Below are 13,029 nucleotides of genomic sequence, written 5' to 3' on the forward strand. Positions count from 1 at the left end.
TGCTCCAGGATCTTTGAAAAATATAGTTCAGTGGTTCAGAGATCACATTTGCTAGTTCCTTGAGAACCTTGGGGTGTAATCCATCTGGTCCTGGCGATTTGAACTCGTCTAGGCTGGACAGGTGCTCACTTACTATTTTCTTGCCTATCTTAACTTGTGTTTCTATTCTGTTTTTTATGGCACTATTTTTGATAGGTTGATCTGTTTTTTCCCTTTGTGTAAAGACAGATGCAGTGTAATCTCTACACTGATTTATTTTAAGATGTTTTAATTAAATCAGAAGCCTTTTCGAAATCTGCAAACGAGGCTATGCATGTTCTTGCTGTAATAATCAGAAAAAAGAAAAACACAGAGATGTGAAAACATGTAGTTTTAATACCTTTTAAAAATGGAAAAACTCCTTAATTTATCTTATTCATGCTTTTCTACTGCAGTGGAAAGTACAGATCCTAAGCTTTCTTGTGACATGTTAGAAATGATAAATTTTAAGGACTATTGAAAAAAAAAAATCCCCATAGACCCATGGTATTGGTAGCTGAATTATGGCAGATCTGGAGCCTTGGAGAGTAGGAATGGGCAAAGCTTCAAAGAGGTGCTTTGCTTGAAGAATGATGATTCCATTTGAAGAAACCCCTTGAAGCATTCCTCCATTCAGCTTTTAATTGGCAGACTGGCTGCCACAGTTTGCTCCAATCAGAACAATCCCACTTGATCATTCTGAGGAACAGAATGTTTTGCCCCTGCTTTGTAAGTGAAGTACAGAGCCTCTATTAAAGTACAGCCTCAGTTCCTAGCGCTGCTAACAATCTATTTCAGATTTCATCAGAAGTTGTTAATGCATAGTGCAAAAACTTATATCCACAAAATGGAAACTAAAAGCTTTTATGTCTTATTAGTGACATACAGGCATAGAAAATGTTCAAAGGGGTGAGGGAGGTAACAACAAAAGGTTGCCTTTATTCTTCAATGTGTAACAGAATCTTCAGTCATGTAACATTGTTTGGACTCATTGATACCATTTTCTTTCATACTTCCATGAAACAATGTGTACTGCACTTTCTGATATTGAATGCTATGATTAAGAATATTTAGGTAGCACTATGTTTGATTGGAGGCCAATTTGGTCCAAGTTATTTTGGAAGTAGCACAATCTAATTCAATGAAATTCAGGAAAAGAAAGCCAACTTCTTCTATAAACTGGTATCAGGAAAAAAGCACAGGGCTGTTTTGTTTTTTCAACAGAATGATGTAAAATGTAAAGACAAGCTAGATAATTAAGAACATTGTATATAAAGGTGCAGGATCTCCGGACTAAACACAAGACCTCTTTTACAGATTCAGAAAAACAGACATGGAAATAATAATAATAATAATAATAATAATAATAATAATAATAATAATAATAATAATAATAATAATAATAATAATAATAATAATAATAATAATAATAATAATAATAATAATAATAGTAAAGTTGGAAGGGACCTTGGAGGTCATCTAGTCCAACCCCCTGCTCAGACAGGAAACCCTTTACCATTTTGGACAAATGGCTGTCCAGTCTCTTCTTAAAAACCTCCAGTGATGGAGCATTCACCGCTTCTGGGGGCAGGTTGTTCCACTGGTTAATTGTTCTAACTGTCAGGAAGTTTCTCCTTAGTTCTAGGTTGCTTCTCTCCTTGCTTAGTTTCCACTTGTTGCTTCTTGTCCTGCTTCTTGTCCTGCCTACTGGAACATTGCTATCATGTCCCCCCTCACCCTTCTCTTCATTAAACTAGACATACCCAATTCCAGCAGCCATTCCTTATATGCTTTAGGCTCCAGTCCCCTAATCATCTTTGTTGCTTTTCTCTGTACTCTTTCTAGAGTCTCAACATCTTTTTTACATAGCGGTGACCAAAACTGGATGCAGTATTCCAAGTGTGGCCTTACCAAGGCATTGTAAAGTAGTATTAACACTTCACGTGATCTTGATTCTATCCCTCTGTTAATGCAGCCTAGCACTGTGTTGGCCTTTTTGGCAGCTGCAGCACACTGCTGGCTCATATTTAGGTGATTGTCCACTAGGACTCCCTCTCACAGTTACTACTATTGAGCAAGGTACCCCCTATACTATATGTGTGCATTTGGTTTTTCTTGCCTAGATGTAGAACCTTGCTTTTTTCACCATTGAATTTCATTTTGTTAGATAGCGCCCAGTGTTCAAGTCTGTCCCGATCCTTCTGTATCTTAAGCCTGTCTTCTGGAGTGTTGGCTATTCCTGCCAGCTTGGTGTCGTCTGCAAATTTGATGAGTTCCCCATCCAAATTGTTGATAAGGATGTTGAAGAGCACTGGGCCCAGAACAGAGCCCTGGGGCACCCCACTACACACTTCCGTCCATGTAGATGTGGTTCCATTGAGGACCACATGCTGAGTACAACCAGTCAGCCAGCTACAGATCCATCTGGTGGTGGTGCTGTCTACCCCACATTTTTCTACCTTCTCAAGTAGTAGGTTGTGATCTACTTTGTCAAATGCCTTACTGAAGTCCAAGTAAATTATGTCCACAGCATTCCTCTCATCCACTAATTTTGTCACTTGGTCAAAGAATGCAATAAGATTTGTCTGGCATGATCTGTTTTTGACAAACCCATGTTGGCTTTTAGTAATGACTTTGTTTGCCTCTAGGTGTTTGCTGATTCGTTGTTTGATTATCTTTTCCAGGATCTTCCCAGGTATTGAGGTCAGGCTGATAGGTCTGTAATTTCCTGGGTCCATTTTTTTCCTTTTTTTGTAGATGGGAACTACATCAGCTCTTTTCCAGTCCTCTGGTAGTTCCCCAGTGCTCCAGGATCTTTGAAAAATATAGTTCAGTGGTTCTGAGATCACATCTGCCAGTTCCTTGAGAACCCTGGGGTGTAATCCATCTGGTCCTGGCGATTTGAACAGGTCTAGGCTGGACAGGTGCTCACTTACCATTTTCTTGCCTATCTTAACTTGTGTTTCTATTCTGTTTTTTATGGCACTATTATTGATAGGTTGGTCTGTTTTTTTCCTTTGTGTAAAGACAGATGCAAAAAACAAGTTAAATAGTTCTGCTTTCTCCCTGTTGCTTGTCACCTTCTTGCTACTTTCACCCACTAATGGACCAATCATTTCCTTCACTTTTTTCTTGTTTTTTATATGTTGAAAGAAGCTTTTTTTGTTATTTTTGACTTTGGTCGCAAGCCTTAGTTCATTTTGAGCCTTGGCTTTCCTCACTTCATCTTTGCAGGCTCGGGCTATTTGCTGATATTCTGACTTAGTTATGTGCCCCTCTTTCCACAGTGATGTGAATCACCGAATTCACGTAGGAATAGAGAATCTTTGCTATTATAATTAATTTCTGCACAATTTATCATTAGTCTTTATATTATATTATTTTATATTATATTATTTTATATTATTTTCATCTGGTTCTCTTTTTGTTACCACCCTCTAGGTCAGTTGCAACACCCTTAACATTTGTTCATCAGCCTGCAATAGGCAAAAAAATAAATAATGATCATTGCAATAACAGCTGCAATTATTTTTATTATTACTTTTGATGGTTACAAGTTATAACCTTTGCATTTATTGTGAACATGATAAATATATTGACTACTGAGTATACTGAATACATAATAAATGAATTATGAATACATAATAAATGAATCTTCAGGAGATCACACAATAGTCTGCAGTAAATATAATCTAATAGGTAAGTATAGCGGGACAGGCTTTAAAAAGTGTTGGGACATGTAATAGTTTAAAACCATATAAAGTAACCAATTCAATGCAGCAAAGAAAAATTAAATTTTAAAAAGTTATGAATAGGAAAGTTTCAGAGCAGGGGTGTCACACTGCCGTCCTGTAGGCCGGACGCATCATGATGAAACCGCGCCCATCCCATTGCCGGCAATGGGAAAAAAGTTCCGATACATTGTGCGACATCACATGACATTGCGTGTTTAACATGTCTGTTTCAGAGGGATCTTTTGCTTTCAAGAAGCATGAAGTGTACTACCAATGAAGCTAAAATCGTGATGCAAAACAAAGCAAACAAGCCAAACTGCACTTTTTTATTTTAAAATTTATTAAAAGTTTTACAAAAACTTTTACAAAAAAATCCCAAAATTAATATAAACTAATAAAGAGTAAAAAAGAAAGAAAGCAAAAGACAAAAGTGCAGAAAGACAAAATAAAAAGGAATAGAAAGCAGAAGCTTCCCATTTCATTTGCAGCAAACTATATTTTTTGTAATTCATCCACCTACTTCTAAGTATATGCAAAAGCCACTTCCTTAACAGAGAGGTTGATATCCAAGAAGAAAAAATTAATCTAGTGATTTTTCAGAGCAAGGCATATCACCTCCATCATACAAAGAGAGCTATTAAAATGGAAGACGTTCATTTTAAATAAAGTATTATTAAAATCCATAATAGGAGTAATTTCCAATAGAATATCACAATTCTAGAATAGAATTATTATTATTTTCAAATAGTTGCTGAAGCAACATCTTCTAACTAAAATCCAATTATTGCTCTTTTGTGCCAGCCACCATGGTCTCAGATGCAACCCAATGTCAGGGATCAGCATTGATTCCTTAATTTTGAGAAGCTAATCAAAGTACTATACATCTCTCAGCACTGGTGCCAGATAACAGCTGCAGACAAGTTACTGCACTGAAAATCAATTGATATTTCCAGATCATCTTCAAATTAACTTCATCTACAGTGTATTACACTGTTAAGAGACCATTTTTGCTTGGGGAATGCGGCTAACATAATAGGTGAAGCTAATATAATATTCTTCTGACCTCAGAGATCATCTAAATTTCTAAGGATAGCAGAAAGCTTATCCAGACTGCATGCTTTTTCTTTCAGAAATAATACAACTCTGCTAGTATGGAATAATATCCAATGCCAGATCAGATGAGCCAATTACCAATAAGTATCTCTCTTGATCTGTGAAACTTTCCCAAGCATTTCCATGAATATTTTAATGAATGCCCTAGGGCAGTGGTGGCAAACCTATGGCACACGTGCCAGAGGCGGCGTTCAGAGCCCTTTCTGTGGGCACACACACCATTGCCCCAGCCCCGCCTCCCCCCACAGCCCCCTCCTCACCAGTAGCCCCCCTGGAGGAGAGTCACCCCCAAGTGGGGCCCGCACAAAGCAGCACAGCCAAGGACATGGCAGCCAGGCAGCGGGGAGAAGACTCCACCCTCACGCCCCGTCGCACGCAGTTGATGCTGCATGGTGTGGGCAGAGGGCGTGGCCACCATGGTGCTGCTGGGCCACCTGGGTGATCTGCGGCAGGCCGTGGAGGCAGTGAGTGGCCCTGCGGCGGGCAGGGTGGGGGCGGAGCAGGGGCAGGATGGGGGCAGGGCAGAGCAGGTGGGATGGGGCAGAGCAGGGGCGGGATGGAAGCGGAGGCGGTTTTTGGGCACTCAATCTCTAAAAGGTTCGCCATCACTGCTCTAGGGAACAAGGAAACTTTGGTGAACAAATTCCATAATGGGCTAAGTGTCTATGCTGCTATGTATATTTATTTTGAATGTCTTATTGTTTTTATTATTTTTAAAATGTTTTGTTTTAATGCTTAATCATTTTTGAACTATAAGCCACCCAGAGTCATAGACTGAGATGGATAGCTATAGAAATTGATTGAATGTAGTGGGTTTTCTAGTAGCATCCTCTATAGTTTTTTGTAACAAAATATTAATAAAACACTGTTTCTAACCAGACAGATTCTACAAAAGGATATCAATACTTAATATAGCTGGTAGTCTAAAAAAAACATAAATTTCTTTATTTATCTCCTAGCAATTTTATTTTCACCAGGGCAAATAAAACAAATAAGTCAAATTAGTAAAAAATGATCCCATCCTTCCAAATATTTGGAACTTCAAATTTCATGCAACTTAATCTCTGTAGCCCAAAGTTTTGGTGGATAGAGCACAAAGCTGTAGCCAGCCAGGGCAGATGAGAAGCACTCGAACCGAGACCAAGCCAGGCAGAGAAGAGGTAGGAGCAATGTGGCCCCGGCTACTTCTGAGACAGCAGCCTCATCCCCCCCTCCCCGCCGGTTGATGGGTTATACTGGGCATCAGCTGTTTAGAGCAGCAGGAAGTAGGAAATGATGCTGGGAATAATGTGTCCATTTTCATGTCTAGTATTTGCCAGTTTCTTAGTTGAGCTTCCTGATCCTGAGCATGGATTCAGCACTTGACTCTTGGATCTGCCTCTCGGGCTTGCCTTGAACCCTGCTCTGCAGACCCCAGACAGTGGAATTCAGTGGGTGTACCTTGCCTTGCCACTACTTTGTCTTTGCTTTGTAGACTGCTTCAGCTTTATGGATTCATCGGAATTGAACTGGGGAACTAGTTGGGGAGTTATCACTGAACTGGGGGTTTGCTAGGAAAGACTCTTGGGGGGGGGTTGGAAAGATTCAATAAACCCCTTAAATCCTCCATAGTATGTATGCAGGAGCAGGACACTATGTTTATAATTGTAATTAAGAAACACTAGCTAATTAAGATAACAGAATGATTGCATATTTATTTCTAGTAACTCAGTTAAATTCACAACACTAAGTGAATGCCAGCTGATTTACAAATTTAAACTCAAATATGAAGAAGTGATGTATATAAATTAAAACATCTGATTAATTTTAAAAGGATTACAGCAATATTTCTCAATCTCAACAATTTTATGTTCTAAATTTATGAATTCCCCAAATTCCCAGCATAAACACTTGGGAGATTCTGGAAGCTGAAGTCCACACATCTTAAAATTGCTGAGGTTGAGAAATATTTGCTAGAACATCAGTTGATAGCTACCCAATGGAGTAATATGGAACACATAGCAATGCTATATTATAGATTCATACAAATATTGTATTGGACATGAAAAATGTAGTTGGATGACATGGAAATATTAAAAAGCTATTGTACTGTAAAATGTTTTAGTTACACTTTGGGAGCTATAGATATGCAATACCAGCTAAAAAGAATATAAATTGGAAAGTGCTCACTTCAGAAAATATGTCACTGACAAAGAATTAAACTCTAATTACCAGACCAGCATGTTTCAGAATATTCTTTTAAAAAAAACAATAACCTTCGCTACAGCAACAGTGTCAAAACAATTATTTGTATGCTTGAACAGATGTAGATACTATAGAAGTTTTGCATACGCATGCAAATTTAAAGAACATTTTTCTAAAACTGGAAGACTAATATGTCACTTTAATTACAGCATATGCACTAAGCACTGAAAGAAGACTTTTAACTATTTTTCCTTAACAGCATCTAAAGAAGTCACTACCTAAATAAAAATGGGCATAAATTTGGAACATACAATAGATCAATCAAAGGCCTGAACAGATTTACCTGATTACCTACATACAAGTAAACAATGAGAAGTTTCTTTCTGGACAACCAGAAACCACAAAACTATGTTCCTATTCTTCTGCATTACTTGAATGATATTTCAAAGGGATGCTTCATATATTTTTTTTGTATGCTTTGTGTGAAGCGCTTGTTCACTGATACTTCACCTATGAGCACAGCCCCTGTCTTCTGTAAGACTAAAAGACATTACATTAATTTCTTCCATCGGCATTATTTCTCAGGCTGCTTCAGCCTGCTCAGCAGCTAGCACCAAAGCCTCTTCCATGCCAGGATGTACTAAGGAAGCGCAGTAGAGTATCTCAACACAGAGAATTGTGTTATTGCTGCACACATACATCTACACACAAAAAAATGCTTTGTCAAGACAAAGCATAACAATTCTGCAGGCACTATTTCAATATTGTACAGTATTTCAGAAGATCTAGTAGACTCATACAGACGTCATACACCCAGTCATGTTTCTTTTTTTCAATAAGATAAGGAAAGCATACAGATTGCGGCTTCTAGAATACTTTCAAATTGTTTTACCAGCAGTAATCAAAGGAGGCATCTGTATTTTTGATTTGTGTAATTGATTTGTGTAATTTGTGCACTTGTATGGGTATATGTGTATTTCTGCCTTTCTTGCATGAGATCTTGGGTAGTAGTGGTAGTGATGGTGTGTATGAGTGTACGTGTGTCTGTGTGTAGATGCATAGAAGAGGATGCATGTTCTTGGAGCCAGAAATGTCATATAAAATCTGGAACAGCATTTGAAGATTGGAAAAATTTAAATGTAAACTCAGATTACACCCCACCAAGGCATAGTTGCTGGCAACTAAGTAACATTGTCTCAAGTACAGTAGTTATTGTTAAAATAGTTGCCATATACCTTGGGAATTTTTGTGAACTGTTAGCTATTGCTTAAACAGCCAGTATAAAATGTGGTCAAAGGAGCCCTTGCACCTTCTGATTAGTGCCTCAGTTGCAACCCTATTACATCAAATTGCCTGACTACGATATACTCTCAGACTTTAAAGATCCTGTATTATAGCCCATATCAATAAAGAAGTTTTTCTTGTGGGATCTGTTTCCTGACCTACTTTTGAAAGGCCAACAAAGTAACACCTGTTTTCAGATCACTGCATTGATTATCAGTTGGTTTCTGAGCCCAGTTCAAAGCACTTGTCATACCTTTGAAGCTCTTTATGATGCAGCTTCCCCCTGATAAAATCAAAACTATCGGTCTCGTTTTGTCATCAGATGAGATCAGTGAAAGGTCAAACTCATCTTACTCAAACATGGAGCCTTTAGTTCAGTTGTCTAGTTTTATGGGCACCTATGATACTTATTGTTTGCTTTTTAATGTTGTTATTATTACAATTTTAATTTTACATGATGCTACTTTGTATTGTGTACTTGTTTTATACTACCCAGAGTAGGCTATAAATATGATGAAATAATCCACTCTGTTCTGAATCATGGGTCCAGGAGAGAAAAGAAAAGAGGAGCTTGGATCAGTGCAGCATTGTGATCCTCTCCTCAGCTGCCCTTAATGAAGTTATTAATTGGGGGTTTTTTCTCTGCAGTTTCCAACCAGAGGCAGTCCATTTTCTAGCCCAATCTTTTGTAGTCACCATACGTCCTTACCCCTCCTCAAATGTAATCCCCATTTAATTAGTTTTTAGAAAGTTATTCTACTGATGATTGAGACATGGGCAGATGCCCAACACCATGACATCCCTTTTTTTCCCCCAATAGTTATTGGGTTGAATCAAATAAAAATCAATATATTAATGGAAGATAATTTATTAATTATAATATATTAATGGAATATATTTATGAAAGATTCATAAAAAATATTATTTGTTCAAAATAGCTTCTGAAAATTGAGCCATACATGTAGCTTTCTTCATTTCTGTCATAGAGTACAGATATTAATATTGCTTTGAGAAACATCATGATGTGACACAATCGGGATCAAAGAATTGATTTTTAAAAAAATATTGGTTTGATAAATTGCAAAAAGTTGGACTAAAACTGGGTTCACATTTCCAAACTCTCATCAAACATATTTAGTAATATTAGGTCAGATATACTCAACTATCCTATTGCAGTTTCACAGGCGGATTGTGAAGATAAAATAAAGGCCAGTTCTGAGACTTTTGGGGAAAGACCAGGAGGAAACTGTTCTTTACACATGTTCATTAATTTAACCAAAAATAAAATATTTACATATGTTTACTAATTTAATCAAAATATTTGAAAATCTTTTCCTGCCTTCATTTCTATTAGCTCACAAAGAGAGATGAGTGAATTTGGCATCTATATCTTTCCATCAAGCCTTATCCCCGCAGAGACAGACAAATGTTTGCTGGTTTTAAAGGAATCATTGTAAGATACAAGCTGTTCCAAATAAAGCTACAGTGCCTCTTACAATTTACTGAGGATGATCGTGTCAATGCGGATAGTGTTTGCACCCAATGTACCTATTACTATTGGTAATAACAAATCATTATTTCTTTTTTTTTCAGGTTTGAATATTTGCAACAAGTAAACAACTGCTGGCCCTGGTTGCTCAGCCAACAGTCCTGAGTGATATAGTGATACATAACACCTAGCACAGTGTTTGTTGACAGGAACAACTTCAATCTGGTGTGGGTGTGGGTAAATTATTATGATGATTATGTATTGGTGATCTACAATTAGATTCATGGAAATTTAATAATGCAAGTCTGTTATATTAGTTATGAAGAAGAATTCCTGTCTGTTTGGATTTTAAAGTCAGATAAGTTCTTAACCTGCTCATTTTCCAAAATTTCTCAACTTGAGAGTCCCAGTATGTAGAATGTAGAATACGGTAGAACGTAGTTTTTACTATATTCAAATCCAAAAGTCTGGCAAAGTTTCCAATGAATATTTCTGGCAATTTAGTAATCCATTTGAGCCCACCAGTTCTTGCATGTAAGCAAATGGTATTTCTTGCAGATATTCCAACACACCTTTGTTGCTAATTTGTCATGTTGTTTATAATCTATGCAGTCTTCTTGCAGCAGCTAACTAGGTGGTCCTCTGTTTCTTCAGCTTCTTTTTTAATATTTTATTGGTTTTTTAACATAAACACCTTAATATTTGGTAAACAGCATGTTGTCTGGGCATACATTTACAAAGTAATCACTAACAGTCAGTTTTTTATTATTCCAAGGTCCAGATAGTAGCTTTACTTGATTTTCTCTTCTTCAGATAATAGTCTCTTTGCCAACCTTAAATCAATACAATTCTTATTAATTTAATAGGTAATAAATATAAAGATTTTTCTAAAATTTACCAATAATAATCACATCAATGTTATGCTTCTTTTCTATCTAGTCATCTTGGCTGTCTCATCATAAATCCTGTTTGCAGTTCTTATTTAAATTTGTTTCCCCTACAATATTCAAAACATTTTTACTGGTTAACATTTTCTCAAAGTTAATTACATTTAAGCATTTAAATCTATATTCATGACTTAGAAAGTAAGTAAAAAAGGAAAAAAAGAAAAAAAGAAAAGAGAGAAGAAAAAAAGAGAAAAGAACAAGAAATATAATATACTACTTAAACTACATATCTCTCTTAAACTAATATAAGTTTATTCCCAATTTTTTCTTCTGTTCTTTTTATCCATAATTAAACCTACGGTATGTTGAGTTTTTAGATGTTCCATTTAATAAATCTAATCATCAATTACATTTAGATATCTAAAACATTTTCTTTATAATAACCATCCCAAACATGTTTATATTTTTCATATTTGGAAACAAACTAAAAGAAAAAGAAGAGAAATAATACTGTTTTGCTTAGGGAGTTCATCCCTCTTAGATTAAAATCTTTCTATTTCTTCAACTGTATTCGAACAAGTGTTTAATTTTTAAACATTCCCTCTGATGCGCCCCATCATCTAATTTAGCCCTCTCCTTTTGCAAAACCTCTTTCCCAATCAATATAATCCATTGAGTCAAAAAGTCTTTCCATAATCTTGTAAGTGTTGTTGTAAATATTAAAAGGGAATCAAACATCATGTCTTTGTACAAAGATTTTGTCCCTTCATATTCACTGAAGATTTCTTTTTTGATCTCTTGTCTCTCCATTTCTTGTAGTATTCCCAACAACTCTGCAGTCCATCTTATCAAATGTTTTCTTATTCTCAAATTTATTTTGCAGTCTTAGAGTCCAAGTTTTCTTTTCCTTATCCAGTGTTTTTTGTAAGTTCTTCTCCACTTGAGTCTCCATCTCTACATTTCTTTCCATTAATTTATTTTCAGTTATCAGTTTTACATGATCTCTCTCTTTTTTTATTTTCTGGTTATTTATTTGTTGTGACATTAAATTACAAATGCCTTCAGTTAAGTTTTCAAATTCATTTTTAATTTTCTGATGGTTTGAGATTAATGTCATTTGTAATTGTTGTAGCATATCATACATTCCCTCCTGGAAAGTCTTTATACCTTCTTGATACATTTCTTTTGCAGCGCTCTGATGTTCCATAATGACCAAAAATCCTTTCTCTGCCAATCAGTTTAAAGTCACAATTTAAAAAGTATTTAAAGTCTAGGAAGATCAATTTTTTCTAAGTTTTGTAGTTCTCACTTTGTAGATAATCTACAGGATTTTCTTTTTCTTTTTTTTTTTTTTATTATTGCAGCTGTTCTTTGTTTAATTCTTTGAAGGTCACAATAACATTTTTTCCCTGAGCTGTATATTTAGGGCAGTATTTTCATCCACCACTAGATTTCAATTTTCAAAACAAATCATTTATCTCCGTCCATAATCTTTTACCAGGAAATTCTTAATAAATTTCATCGATTTCATCTTTTCCAGTTTTAAACCTTATGTTAATTTTATTTCTATGGCTTTATTCCCCTTAAGTTTAATTCACCGCTTCCATTAGAGAAGGATGGAGCGAAACTCCGCCCCTCTGACTTTCAGAGGATTTTTACTTCTGGGGTTTTCTTTTCTTTTTTTTTTCAGGAAATCAGTCAGGTAGAAGAGAGAGAATCAATATCCTTACCCAGTTCAATCAAACTGTTTACGATCACTCTTAGTTTAGTGCTTTTTGGCTTTGGCTGCATGTAGCTTGGGCTAGATTCACAGATGACACTGGCCTTTCTTCTGTCAGTTTCTGGAGAGCTTTCCTGGATGTCGGGATTGACTGCCATCTTCCCATGAGGCTTCCCTCCTTCTTTGCCACCTCTCCAGGGCAGCTTTGGGCTCATTTAGGGTCCCCAAACAGAAAGAAATCAGCTGTAGGGTGTGGAGCCCGCGATCCCTCGGCTGTTGCACTAAACTGCACAGAATTGGAAGCTTGTTTCTTCAGCTTCTTTACAGAGGTGGCATTTGCTCTCTATTGCTGTCTTCTCAGTTCTGGATTGAATGCATCTGTTCTAAAGGCTTGGTTTTGTGCAGCCAGAATTAACCCTTCTGTTTCTTTCTTCAATTTTCCTGCCCTTAGTCATTGCCAGCTCTTATTATTATCTGTTTTCCCTGATATTTATATTTATATATATATATATATATATATATATATATATATATATATATATATATATATATATATATATATATATATATATATATATATATATATATATATATATATAT

Source organism: Protobothrops mucrosquamatus, unplaced genomic scaffold, assembly GCF_001527695.2.
Source record: "Protobothrops mucrosquamatus isolate PMUCROS unplaced genomic scaffold, P.Mucros_1.0 scaffold_177, whole genome shotgun sequence".
NCBI lineage: Eukaryota > Metazoa > Chordata > Lepidosauria > Squamata > Viperidae > Protobothrops > Protobothrops mucrosquamatus.